Below are 15,299 nucleotides of genomic sequence, written 5' to 3' on the forward strand. Positions count from 1 at the left end.
GTAGGCTTATTTAATAAAACCAAGATATTTCTATCAACAAAATTTGAAACGAAAGATCTTAATAATACATCTGTTATACTATGGATTCAAATATTTTGGAATCATTCTCATGGAATTCATGGATTATCACAAAATGCTTACATTGATAAGATACTTCAAAAATATGACATTAAAGAATGTATACTAGAAGATATCCCTGTTGGAGACAAGTTCAGTCTCAGTAAATGCCTTAAGAATGAAGTTGAAACTAAAAAGAAAAATAATATTTCATATACATCTATTGTGGGGAACTTGATGTTAGTAGTTAGGGTAGTAGGCAAGTATCTAAGTAATCTTGCTATAAATCATTAGAGAGCAACCAGAAGGGCAATGCGCTACCTACAAAGAGCAAAAAATTTCATGCTCACATACATGAAGTCAGATCAGTTAGAGGTCATTGGATATTAAGATTCTGACTTTGCTTGATTTTTAGATAGTCATAGATAAACTTCGAGTATGTGTATACATTGGTTGAAAGACTATATCACGGAAAGTATTAAGTAGACACTAATAGCTGCTTGTGTCATGGCTGCAGAATACACAACATATTATAAGACATCCAATCATGTATTATGGTTGTGGAACATTGACATGGGGTTGCATGTTGACCATTAAATCTATTTTGTGACAATAATTTAGCAGTGTAGTACTATAATAACAGTTGTAGTTTATCAAAGTCGAAACACATCGACCTTAAGTTTCTGACTATTAAAGAAATGATATAGAATGGTCAAGTGTCTTTAGAGCATACTGAAGTAATCTCTATAATTGTGGAACCACTTACTAAGGGTTTAACACCCAAGGTTTTCACTAGTATGTTGTTTGTACAAGTGATTTTCACTTGATGATGTATTGGTTTAGTGGGAATTTATATTTTGATTGCTTTTATATAATATACACATATTAAAGTTTCTGCAAAATACAATTTAAAGTTCTTTGGTTCTATTTTGTATTTGTGGGTTTTTGATTTCTATAAGAAATTAAATTTGGTCAAGTGAGAATAGATGTGTTATGATCACATTGCATGTAATTCTCATGTTGCACATCCATACCAGTCATATGCTTTTTATTATGTTAGCATTTAGGACAATTGATTGGTGAAGTTACCCTAGTGAAAGCATATTTGGTTATGTGTTAATGTGATTATGGACAAGATTGGTACAAATAACATATCATAACATGTGATTTTTAACACATGATATTTCCCAGTAATGTATGATTGTGTAATGGCATATCTACTCCAAGTGGAATATTGTTAAAATAATTATATGTATATGTCATTAACAATTTCTTACACTATGTGTTATTTAGGGAAAATTGTTCATAAAGTGATCAATTAAGTTGGATATTGTATAATTTCATATGGTATAAGGTGATTCATATCTATGTAGATACTTGTATGTAATTTTGAATTTTATGATAGATTGAATTTTTGAAATCAGTCTTAATATAAAAGATAGTGATATCTAGGTTATATGCAGAGGAGAACAAAATTTCATGGGTTTTCTCTTCTTCATTTGAAAGAAATGTTAAAATGAAGGCGTTACAAGAAACAACTGAAGATCACGATGGATGATCTCTTCCTAAAATCAAGCAATCTATTGAAGATAAACAAGAAGAGAAAGAATTCAAAATTCAAGAGTTGCCATGTTTATCTAAATCAAGATACATGATTACTGGATCTCTGTTGTAACTCCAAATATATGTCAATAAATAACTCTCTCCTTGTAGTTGTGAGAGAGAGAGTTTTCTCTTTGTCATGGATGTAGGTTGAGTTTGGCCAAACCACATCAATTGTTTGTGGATTCATTTACCTTTTATATTTGTTTCTTTATTTTCATGTTATCAGAGCCATCTTTGATCCATCATCATGTTGATTATGGTTGCTGCAAATTCAACCTCATCTAGCTCAACCATGGCTCCTGCCCCTAATCTACTAACCCATTGGAACACATTTTTCAACCTCATTTCTATTAGATTGGACAAAAACAATTATTTGTTATGGTGCTCCCATATCACCGGTGTGAAGAAAAGTGAAGGCTTACTGAGGTACGTTAATGGTTCTCTTGATGCTACTAAAACCAAGATGAATCCAAAGTTTGATACATGGGAACATGCAAACCAGTTAGCCTTGAGTTGGATTATGGCATCTGTGTCTAAACCTATTTTAACTCAGTTAATTTCCTATACTAAGGCTCGTCAAACTTAGTATGCTCTTGAACAACAATATGCCTCACAGTGTAACTTAAGAATCATTCAATTGAAACATGATTTACAAAATGTGAAAAAGGGTGATTATTCATGGTTGATTACTTGAATCACGTTAAGTTTCTGCACAACTCATTAGCTACTGTCAATCATGTGGTTTCTTATTCAGATCTGGTTTTTATACCCTTAATGGGATTATCTAGTAAATATGAAGCATTTACCACCACCATTACCACCTTCAAGCAATTACCAAGTTTTTTTGAAAGTTTTGATATGTTGGTCACTCAAGACAATAAACTTCTCAGTCTTGTACCACCATCAAACACTAACAGTGGCTCCCATGTTGTCGCCTTTGTGGCCCAACATGGGCGAGGCCGGGGCGGCTTCAACTATGCAAGAGATAGAGGTAGTGATTGCAATGGTAGCCACTGCCATGGCCATAGTGGGCGTGGAAACAATAATTCCAACTTCAAGTCTGCTCAAAGAGTTGCATGTCAATATTGTGGCCACAAAAATCATACGCCCTGCCAGTGTTACGACATACCAAAGGCGTTTATGGCCATGGCACTCAATGTTGGAGCAAACACAAATCAGTCCAATACTGTTGCATCTCCTTCCAATGCAGCTAATGATAGTCAAGAGTGGTACCCTGATATAAGTGCCAACCACCACATAGATAGCCCCAATCAATCTATGCAAGGTATCATTTCTTACTCTGTTTCTGAATCTGTTGTCGTAGGTGGTGAAGAAAGGCTTCCTATTAAAAGTATTGGCAATGTGTCGCTACCATCTCAGAATACTTCCTTCACTTTAAAGAATGTTCTGCATGTGTCATCATCACACAAGAACTTACTTTTTGTGGAAAAGTTTACAAATGATAACTCTTGAAAAATAGAATTTACCCCTCATGATTTTACTATTAAGAATGTGCAAACAGGAGAGATAGTGCACAAAGAATTGCCTAAAGGAGGGTTATACTCATGGTCAGGTGCTCTTAGAGACATTGCAATTGCTAGTGCAAGGAATAAAGTGCAACATGAAGGTTGCAAAAGTTATTCTGTTTCAAAGGAACTTGTTGATGCTTCTAAACATTCTCTAGATGACTTTAATGAGACAAATAAGTTATTTGATTTATGGCACACATGCTTGGGACATGCAAATGCTCATTTGATGAATAAGATGGTTGCATCAAGATTAATGTCTGCTGACTTTATACATAAAAATAAATTTTGTTCTATTTGTGCCTTAGCCAAGATGCATCAACTGCCTTTCTCTAGACCATATTTCAAAGCATCCTCTCCCTTAGAAATGTTTCATGCAAATCTATGAAACCTGGTCTATGTACTTCTAGAGAAGGCTATAACTATTATTTGGTGATGGTAGATGATTACTCATGTTTTAAATGGGTTTTCTCTTTAGTTAAAAAATAAATAATTTTTGCTTGTTTTCAGAATTTGCACAAGATTGTTGAGCAGAAACTTGAACACAAAGTGAAAATCATTCTCAGTGATTCTGGTGGAGAATTTTTGAGTCATGCTTTTTTTATTATCTTAATGCTCAAGGCATTCGATGATGGCTTTCATGCCCATACATACTACAACAAAATGGTGTTGTAGAGCGAAAACAACGACATATTGTGGACATGGGATTGAGTATACTCATTCAGGCAAGTATGTCAGCACACTTTTGGATTGATGTTTTTAAAATGGTGGTTTACATTATCAATATGTTGCCTATAGTCTACATGCACAAGATGACACCATATGAGAAGTTACTTGGTGAAAAGCCTCAACTAGAGCATATAAATGTTTTTGGATGTACTATGTATCCTCTTGTTGGGCCTCAACGCAAATCCAAACTTGCTCCAAAGTTCTATGCTTACATTTTTCTCATCTATGGTAAATGTCATAAAGGTTACACTTGCTGTAATCTCTTAGACAAATGTACCATCATTGCTAGGCAGGTATTATTTGATGAAAGTACATTTCTTTACTCAAGCATTACACCACCCACCACAACTAAAGAAATTATTCAATAGCTTGCGTTTAGTAAAACCAATCCACCAATTGTATAGTCTCCAATCTCTTTACCAAACCCTTGTTCCAATATTATTGAACCATGTGACCAAAGTCCTAGACATGAAAATTTTAATACCAAGCCTACTCCCACTAGTATTGAACCCAATATTGAACACATTGAACCACCTCACCTATCTGAACCTCAACTAACATCATCACATACTGACCATGTCTGGAGTCACTCTATGATCACTATATCACAAGATGGGACATGAAGACCCAAACTTTTCTCTTATCTCAGTGAAACCAAGGCATCCGTAGAAGATTCTAAACCCATAAACCTCCAAGAAGCCCAAAGAGACTCTAGGTGGGTCGATGTCATGTCCAATGAAATCCATGCCCTTCACAAAAACAAAACCTAGGAATCATTACCTTGTCAGCTTCATTATAATGTTGTGGGTTGCCGGTGGATATACAAGGTCAAAAGACATGCAAATGGAACTGTGGCACGGTTCAAGACACAACTTGTAGCCAAATGGTATAGTCAAAGAGAATGAATTGATTATTCAGACACCTTCAGTTTGGTCATTAAACTCACTACTATTCGATTGGTTTTATCTATTGCTACTAGTCAGAGATGAAATATTCACCAACTGAATGTTAACAATGTTTTTTTGCATGGCACTCTAAAGGAATAAATATATATGAGTTAACCGCCATATTTGAAGATGACGATCATCCTCATTATGTGTGCAAATTAAAGAAATCTTTATATGGGCTTAAGCAAGACCCTCAAGAATGGTTTGAAAGTTTAAGCACATAACTCATATCTAAAGGATTTGCAGGATCTAGGTATGATCGGTTTCTGTTCATATATACTTTGATATCAAGCATTGTGTATATTCTCATATATATTGATGATATTATCTTGACAGGAAACTTCCCACTTGAAATATGAAACATCATTAATGAGATGAGTAATAAATTCTTCATCAATGATTTGAGAAAGATCCATTACTTCATTAGGATAGAAGTTGAATATAATGGAACTGAGGTTTATCTTTCACAAAAAAAAAAAAACATAAATGACAATCTTATTAGAGCTGAAATGGGAGAAGCCAAAGCTGTCATCACACCAACTGCCCCAAACATCTCTTTCAAAATTTGAAGGAGAAAATCAAAGACAGAACTTTGTATAGAAGCATTGTGGACACACTACATATGTGAGAACTCAGACTTTTGATCTACATATGAATGCATCATTACATTGTAAAGTTGAAGCATATTCAGATGTTGATTGGGCCAGTTGTCCTAATAATAGAATGTCCACAAATGGTTTTGTCACTATGGAGGAAACATAATCTCTTGTAGATCACATAAACAACATACAATAGCATACTCAAGTACAAAGCTAGAATATAAAGCCATGGCTGGAGCTACGGTAGAACTTATATGGCTAAGGCACCTTCTCAAAGACTAACAAGTCCCATTTCAAGAAGTTTCTATATTAAAGTGTGATAATATGGGGGCCACCTAACTTGCAGCAAATCATGTATTTCATACACATGCAAAGCATATCGAGATAGACTTCCACTTTGTTAGAGAGAAAATTGCTAAAAGCAAAATTCAAGTTGAATTTGTCAAATTTGAATATCAAATAGTATATATTTTAACTAAACCATTACCAGGGCAGAGGCTTCATGTTCTCAAAGAAAAGCTCAATCATGTTGACACAAGTATTGGCTCGTGGGGGAGCGTTAAAATAAAGGTGTTACATGAAATGACTGAAGATCATAGTGGAAGGTCTCTTCATAAAATCAATCAAGTTGTTGAAGATAAACAAAAAGAGAAAGAATTCAAAATTCAAGAGTTTCCATGTTTATCTAAATCAAGATCCATGATTATTAGTTCTCTGTTGTAACTCCAAATATATATCAACACAGAACTCTCTCTATATATATAGCTATGAGAGAGAGAGAGTTTTCACTTTGCCATGGATGTAGGCTGAGTTTAGCTGCACCATGTTAACTTTTGAGTTCATTTACCCTTTATGTTTGTTCCTTTATTTTTAAGAAAATATATACTACATAGAGACCTCTGAAGTTTATGTCATCAGATTCCATTGTTGCTTTCATTTAAATCAATTGAAGTGTACTTTTGCATGGACTTATATTATCTTTTGATGATTCGGTGTGAACATAACTCACTTATGAGAATATTTTGTTTTCACACCCTCCACACCTTTTAACGAGAAGCTAGTTGAAATACAAGGTGCTTCATTCAATCATCCATTTGGAGTCTACCCACACCACCCAAACAGAGTTTCTACATAGCGCTAGGATATCCCTCAGTAACTCATAAGTTAGATCATGTTTTTCCTCCTTTGCTTTGGTCCTTATATTGATATTTTTGAACAGTTTTTCTCATTTATTTACATATTGGTGCTCTTTAAAAGTAGAAAATTTTATACCTTATGCCTTGGGGTTAAAATTTTTCTGATCCTACCCTTGGATTTCAGCCAAAACGTACTTGATAAGGGTCATTTCTGCTTGCACTTTGCAAGCCTATTTTCCAATTTCCATTTTGATGAAAGATGGGCTTATTCAAGCCAATTGAACTCGCCACATTTATTTCCACGAAAATGAATATTTGAGCCTGCGATCTAAGACTTTTCTTTTAGTGAAAACAAAAATTCACCAGCTAAAATGTCCAAAAATCTTCATTTGGCTCCATCTTATAAAAAGTTTCTTTCCCACCCCCACAAAAAGAAAAAAAGAAAAAAAAAACATCCACCACTGCAAACAAGGTAGTTGACATGACCCATCGAAGAAGAAATTGACATGTAAAACAGATTTTTCACTAAGGTAGAACTCAGGCTTATGGTCTACATATAAACGCATCTTCACAATGGAAACTTGAAGCATATTCATATGTTGATTGGGCAGGTTTCCCTAATAACAGAAGGTCCACAAATGGTTTTGTCACTATGTTGGGATGAAACATAATCTCTTGGGGATGAAATAAACAACATACAATAACAAGCTCAAGTACCAGCCAGAATATAAAGCCATGGCTGAAGCTACTGCAGAACTTATATGGCTACACCTTCTCAAAGACTTACAAGTCCCACTTCAAGAAGTTTCTATATTACAGTGTGATAATATGGGAGCCACCTATCTTACAGCAATTCTTGCTTTTCATGCTCAGGCAAAGCATATCGAAATAGACTTTCACTTTGTTAGAGAGAAAGTTGCTAAAGGTGAAATTCAAGTTGAATTTGTCAAATTTGAATATAAGATAACACATATTTTAACTAAGCTATTACAAGGGCCAAGGTTTCATTATCTCAAAGACAAGCTCAAACTTGTTGACACATGTATTGGCTCGTGGGGCGTGTTAAAATAAATGCATTACATGAAACATCTGAAGATCACTTCCTAAAATCAATCAATCTGTTGAAGATAAACAAAAAGAGAAAAAAATAAAAATTCAAGATTTGCCATGTTTTACTAAATCATGATCCATGATTACTGGATCTCTACTATAACTCCAAATATATGTCAATAAAGAACTCCCTCCTTGTAGTTGTGAGAGAGAGATAGAGTGTTTCTTTTTGTCGTGGATGTAGGCTGAGTTTAGCCAAACCAAATTAATTGTTTGTGAGCTCATTTACCTTTTATGTTTGTCCCATTATTTTCAAGAAACTACATACTACATAGATACGTCTAAAGATTATGTCATCTGATTCCATTGTCGCTTTCATTTAAATGAATTGAAGTGTACTTTTCCATGGACTTGTATTATCTTTTGATGATTTGTTTTCACACCCTCCACACCTTTTAGCGAGAAGCTAGTTGAAATATAAGGTGCTTCATCTATCATCCATTTGCAGTCTACCCACACCACCCAAATAGAGTTTCTACATAACGATGATATCCCTCATTTACTTATAAGTTAGTTAATGTTTTTCCTCCTTCACTCTGGTCATTAGGATCTAGCAGGGAACACGACAGAAAAGCTAAACCTGCAGTTCCTTTTTTCAGACTAGGAGATCAACAACAACCCGCCACAAGATGAAAGTGCTGCACTTGAATAACCACCTATGCAACGAATGACTCGACACCGTTCCCATTGTCACAATCTTGAAAATACCCGTGGCCAGGGGCGGAGCCAGGATTTTCTTTAGGGGCGGGCTGACAGTCCGACCTTTGGATCCGGGTAGGGCCAAACTGAATTCTAATACAAAAAATACATTATGCAATTAAAAAAAAAAAATTCAATGTAAAAAAAAAAATCATTGGCTGGGGTGGGGCCATGGCCTAGGCGGGTCCTTCCCTCTGCCCCTGCCAGTGGCCACCACCAAGGGCATAAGCGTGTCGTCATCAACTTATAGAATGAGAGGAGGACAGCTCTATTGATCCTTCCAAAATTTTGTCATCCACCCATCATGCACTTCCTACCTACCTGATGTGTTCAACCCCTCCGGGCCCTCCTTCTAACTTAGTGGAAGACAGAGCTTTCCCTATCTCACAGGGTCGGTTGCTCACATTGCACCTCCCTTCCCCATAATAGATTGGCACAAATGGACTCAAGCCTGTGGAAACTTGACTATTAGAAGCCCAGCGGTGGAGCCAGGGCCGCTTGGCCTTGACCCCATCTCAATTTTTTTTAATTTATATGTAAATTTTAAAAAACTTTACTTGTTCTATGTGAAAATTTTGAAAAATGATATTTTGGTCCTAGTCAAAATTTTGAAACTTTAATTTACCCTTCTCATGAAAAATTCTTGGCTCTGCCCCTTCAGAAGCCAGTACTATGGGATTTTAGCAGGAGCAAAGGTAGGTGTGGGCAATTGACTACATGGACCCCAAAAATTTTCTCATTTTTATATTGATATTTTTGAACAGTTTTTCTCATTTACATATTGATGCTCTTTAAAAATATAAAATTCTATACCTTATGTCCTGGAGTAAAAAATTTCTGATCCTACCCATGGGTTTCAGCCAAAACATACTTGATAAGGGTCAATTTTCTGCTTCCACTTTGCAAGCCTATTTTCCAATTTCCATTTTGATGAAAAATTGGCCTATTCAAACCAATTGAACTACTTACATTTATTTCCACGAAAAGGAATATTTGAGCTTGCAATCTAAGACTTTTTTTAGCAAAAACAAAAACTCACCAACTAAAATGTCCAAAAATCTTCATTTGGCTCCATCTTATAAAAAGTTTTGTTCCCACCCCCACAAAAAAAAAGAAAAGAAAAAAGAAAAAAAACATCCACCACTACAAACAAGGAAGTTGACATGACCCATTGGAGAAAAAGTTTACATGTAAAACAGGTTTTTCACTACCTTCAAAGAACTCGGACTTATGGTCAACATATAAATGCATAATCACAATGGAAACTTGAAGCATATTCAGATGTTGATTGGGCCAGCTGCCTTGATAACAGGAGGTCCACAAATGGTTTTGTCACTATGCTGGGAGGAAACATAATCTCTTGGAGATCAAATAAACAACATACAATAACACACTCAAATTCGGAGCCAAAATATAAACCCATGGCTGGAGCTACTACAAAACTTATATGGCTAAGGCACCTTCCCAAAGACTTACAAATGCTACTTCAAGAAGTTCCTGTGTTAAAGTCTGGTAATCTAGGAGCCACCTATCTTGCAGCAAATCTTGTTTTTCATGCTCGGGCAAAGCATATCGAAATATATTTTCACTTTGTTAGAGAGAAAGTTGCCAAAGGTGAAATTCAAGTTGAATTTTTCAAATCCAAATATCAGATAGCACATATTTTAAATAAACTATTACTAGGGCTAAGGTTTCATTTTCTCAAAGACAAAGTCAATCTTGTTGACACATGTATTGGCTTGTGGGGGTGTGTTAAAATAAAGGCATTACATGAAACAACTGAAGATCATGGTGGAAGATCTCTTCCTAAAATCAAGCAATCTGTTGAAGATAAACAAAAAGAGAAAGAATTCAAAATTCAAGAGTTGCAATGTTTATCTAAATCACGATCCATGATTACTGGATCTCTACTATAACTCCAAATATATGTCAATAAAGAACTCCCTCCTTGTAGCTGAGAGAGAGAGAGAGTGTGTGTGAGAGTTTCCTTTTCGTCGTTGATGTAGGCTGAGATTAGCCGAACCACATTAATTGTTTGTGAGTTCATTAACCTTTTAAGTTTGTTCCATTATTTTCAAGAAACTACATACTACATAGAGACCTCTAAAGATTATGTCATCTGATTCCATTGTCGCTTTCATTTAAATGAATTGAAGTGTACTTTTCCATGGACTTGTATTATCTTTTGATGATTCAGTGTGAACATATATCACTTGCGAGAATAGTTTGTTTTCACACCCTCCACACCTTTTAGCGAGAAGCTAGTTGAAGGTGCTTCATTCTAGCATCCATTTGGAGTCTACCCACACCACCCAAATATAGTTTCTACATAGCGCGAGGATATCCCTCATTAACTCATAAGTTAGATCGCATTTTTTCTCCTTAACTCTGGTCCTTAGGATCTAGCAGGGAACACAACGGTAAAGCTAAACCTGCAGTTCCTTTTTTCAGACGAGGAGATCAACAACAACCCGCCACAAGATGAGGGTGCTGCACTTGACTGTCAACAATCTTGAAGAGACCAGTGGCCACCACCAAGGGTTAAAGCATGTCGTTGTCAACTTGTAGAATGAGAGGAGGACAGCTCTACTGATCCTTCCAAAATTTTTCCATCCACCCATGATGCACTTCCTACCTACCTGATGTGTTCAACCCCTCCAGGCCCTCCTTCCAACTTAGGGGGACACAGAGTTTTCCCTGTCTCACAAGGTGGGGTTGTTCACATTGCACCTCCCTCCCCCATAATAGATTGGCACAAATGGACTCAAGCTTGTGGAAACTAAATCATAAGAAGGCTGGGGTGAAGCCAGGCCCGCTTGGCCTTGGCCCCACCTCATTTTTTTTTAAATGTATATGTAAATTTTAAAAATTTTCACTTGTTTTATGTGAAAATTTTGAAAAATGATATTTTGGCTCTAGTTAAATTTTAAAAACTTTAATTCGGCCTCTTTCATGAAAATTTTTTGGCTCCACCCTTACAGCAGCTAGTACTGTGGGATTTTAAGATGAGATTTTAAGAGGAGTAAAGGTAGGTGTGGGCAATTGACTACTTGGACCCCAAAAAACTTCTCATTTTTATATTGGTATTTTTGAACAGTTTTTCTCATTTACATATTCTTGCTCTTTTAAAATATTAAATTCTATATGCCTTATGCCCCTGGAGTTAAAATTTTCCGATCCTTAAGCTTGAATTTCAGCCAAAACATACTTGATAAGGGTCAATTTTCTGCTTCCATTTTGCAAGCCTATTTTTTAATTTTCATTTTGCTGAAAGATTGGCTTATTCAAGCCAATTGAACTCTTCAAATTTATTTCCACGAAAAAGGAATATTTGAGCCTGCGATCTAAGATTATTTTTTTAGCAAAAACAAAAACTCACCAGCTAAAATGTCCAAAAATCTTTCACTTGGCTCCATCTTAAAAAAAAAAAAGTTTCTTCCCCACCCCACCAAAAAAAAAAAAAAAAAAACAAAACAAGTTGACATGACCCATTGGAGGAGAAAAGGGCCCAGAAGAGAGGGACGGCGCCGCGTTTCGAGGGGCTTGAATTGCCAGCCGATGCCAAGCTCATACTGTGCGTGTCGCTAGCGGAATTCAACGAAGTCTTGCAGTTTTTTTGTCCAAATTTGACTTTTCAAATGTCACAAAACCTCATATTTTTTTTATAATTTGTAAAAAAAAAAAAGACCAAGGTTTCTGATTAGTTTTCTTAGTAAGATTTGCACTTATCAAACAAATTAATGTCTCGGGTAAATTCCAGTTCACGAAAAAACGTTCGCTGCAATTTTTTTCTGCCAATTTTACTTTCCATGGTTAAATTACGTTCTTATAATTTTGATTAATATTTTTTTCCTTTTCAAGTTTATGAAACTTTACTATAATTCCCCATTTGACTGCTTTGGTGAAAAGATTTTCTTTGCTTAAAAAAATTATTAACAGTGAACTTTTTGCATAATAAGAAAAAAGTAAATAAGAAAAGAGAATAATTACCCCATGGTTAATTAGGGGATTCCATGCAGCGACCATATCGGGTCTAATGTTGTCTAACGTGACCCAAATTAACATAATTCACGGACACAACTTCGAAAGAAACCACGGGCGTTTCTCCATGTTGTGAAATTAGCATTATATATATATATATATATACTGAAAAACAATTGCTACTTGCAACCATTGACAATGGAGTAATAATTTATGGTGACCTTAGTGATGATTTAAGGTTCTTTTACAAATGATTTTTAAATTTTAACCATCCGTCAGCCTGACTTTTCCCGTATATATGATGTATGCGGATATACTTTTGATTGATTGATCATATTCCACTCCAACTTTAAATTGTATGTCGAATCTGAGTGCAATATTTAGTACGGATCCAGCGACTTTAGTTATCATGCGGGGTAAAATCCTGCCATTCAAAATTTTTTTATGTTTTTAAGATAACATCTAATTAGTTCCAAACTTGTGGATCGCTGCCTATAGATTTGTTTATTCAAACGCGTGACTCATCTCATCCTTAGACAAAAGTGCACTTATTATAGGGGCAGAGCCAAGAGGGGACTTGGTCCTACCTCAATTTCATTTAAAAAAATTATATATAAATTGTAGAAAATTTTATTTATTTTATATAAAAATTTTGAAAAATAATATTTGGGTCCATATTAAAATTTAGAAACTTTAGTTCTGTTTCTTTTTAGAAACTTTAATTCGGTTTCTTTGATGAAAAATTTGTGACTTCTTCTGCATTAGCATACACACCTATGCATAAACTAAACAAGTAAAATGGTTGTTCTAAATCATTTGATTTATAAGTAATTAAACTTGTTTGATCGTTTGTTCCTTTTGACTTAAAAGGATCGACTAGATGTCTTATCGTATCCGCCACTCAACTGCCAAAATAATTAAAATACCCTTGAAAGAAAAGCAGAAAAAATCCTATAAAGGAAAAACCAGGGGAGGAGAGAAAGACCTTTTTTCAAAAAGACAAAAATACCCTTCTCACAGTCACGTGGCGCCATGTGAGGGGTCAACCACTGAACCCGGAGTTTGTGGTTCCTTGCTCTACCAGTTGATTGGTTACAATATTCTTGACGACTTTGCTCCACTTATAACCTATGCGTACTTCTTCTCCTGTTGATGGATCATCTTGATGGGAACCATATTTATGCAGACCTGATTTCGTCAACAAAGTAAAGAATATGTACAATGTATATGAACGCTTTAGTCAAGAAAGCAAGGGCCGCGTGGGTCGTTGAAGTAGACGCCATTGTTCCGAACGCGGGGGTTGACGGAACCGGAAAATTGGACCGACTCCGCGTTTTCCGTCCGTGATGTGAAGTTCCAGTTCACCAATTCAGTGGATTGTTTCGAAATTGCAAGTATAAAGGGTTACAAAGAGCCTATATTAGTTCTTTCGTGTAATCATGTTCAAATGGTTATGAAAATTAGATATCTGTCAAAAATTCTAACGTAGGATTTGTATGTAGACAGAGGCGGAGCTAAGGATTTTTTGTTTCAAAGGCCAAACTATAATTTCAAAATTTTAATAAGTACTGAAATATAATTTTTAAATTTTTTTACATAGATTATTTTGATTTTTCTAAAAATCTGCCTCTCACCCTGTATCTACACGTATATTAATTGGCTGTGGTTTTTTCTTTTGGATCCAGCTACATGAATTTAAACATAAATACCGCCCAACGGTTTAGTGCACTGGTTAGGCCAGTGGTGGTAGGCAGCCAAGCCTGGGCATTGTGCCGGCCTGGTCAGGCGTGGCCCGACATCTAAAACTTTGGTTCGGGCTCGGCTTGACTCGAAACACCCAAACCCGAGCTCGGCTTGATTACATTAATTTTTTTTAAATATAAAATAATACATAAAAATAATTAATGGTAATAAAATATTATATATATATATATAATTAAAAAATATTATCGAACCGGATCCAGGCTTATCGGGCCCACTCGGACCGGCCCGATAACAAGTCGGGCCGGCTCAGGTCTCTTTTTTTTTTTGGCTCCAGTCGAGCTGGGTATGGGGTACCCGGCGGCAGCCCGGCCCAATGCCCAAGCTTATAGGCAGCTGGTCATTGCTTTGAGTGGCCGCAAGGGCATCAACTCTTCTTGTCATGCGATGCGGACTGAGATATTGTCCTACTAATGGTAAATTGATTTCTCACTTTAGCATTGGGTTTCTCCTTCCACCTAATTCAAGCGTCAATCTGATGTGTTCCAATGCCCCTTCACATCCCTACCTACCTCTTCATGGTTCTCTTTCTCTGACCTGTAATAATCGCGTCACCACCAGTTTGACTTTTAAAAGCAGCTATATTAATGGTATTGAACAGTGTTAATCGTATTATTATGAATGCCCCTGTGGAGGCTAAGTGGACTATTCTCTCTCTCTCTCTAGTAATATGTTTGTACGTTTTTATCAATTTATGCAAACGAATGCACCTAGGTGGTACTTATTGAATGCTCCACTCTCTTCAACTTAAAAGCCTTAAATTAAAGCATTAGATAGCTCCTCTCAAGTTAGTCAAAACAATACCCGTCCTTCTTTCCATCAATTTTCAATTTTCAGGTTCTATCTTCCGTGTAAAACTTTTTCCGAAACCAAAGGCTAGGAAAAATAATATATATAGATATATAATCTAGAGTGAAGGGCTTGACTTCGTTCCAATTGGCTATGTATGGCCTAACTCCCTTGCTCATATTTACCAGGGAGAGTGTTTGTCTGGGAAAGCCATCCCCTAGGTAGACTTCAAATGCTCAAAGCGGTATTTATTTGATGGCTTGGATAAATCGTCTACCAGGGCACATTCTATTGGATTCAATTCTTTTCTCAGCATTACTTTAACATGGAAGTTTTTTTTTTTTTTTAGAAAAATGTTTT

Source organism: Nymphaea colorata, chromosome 13 (genome assembly GCF_008831285.2).
Source record: "Nymphaea colorata isolate Beijing-Zhang1983 chromosome 13, ASM883128v2, whole genome shotgun sequence".
NCBI classification, from domain to species: domain Eukaryota; kingdom Viridiplantae; phylum Streptophyta; class Magnoliopsida; order Nymphaeales; family Nymphaeaceae; genus Nymphaea; species Nymphaea colorata.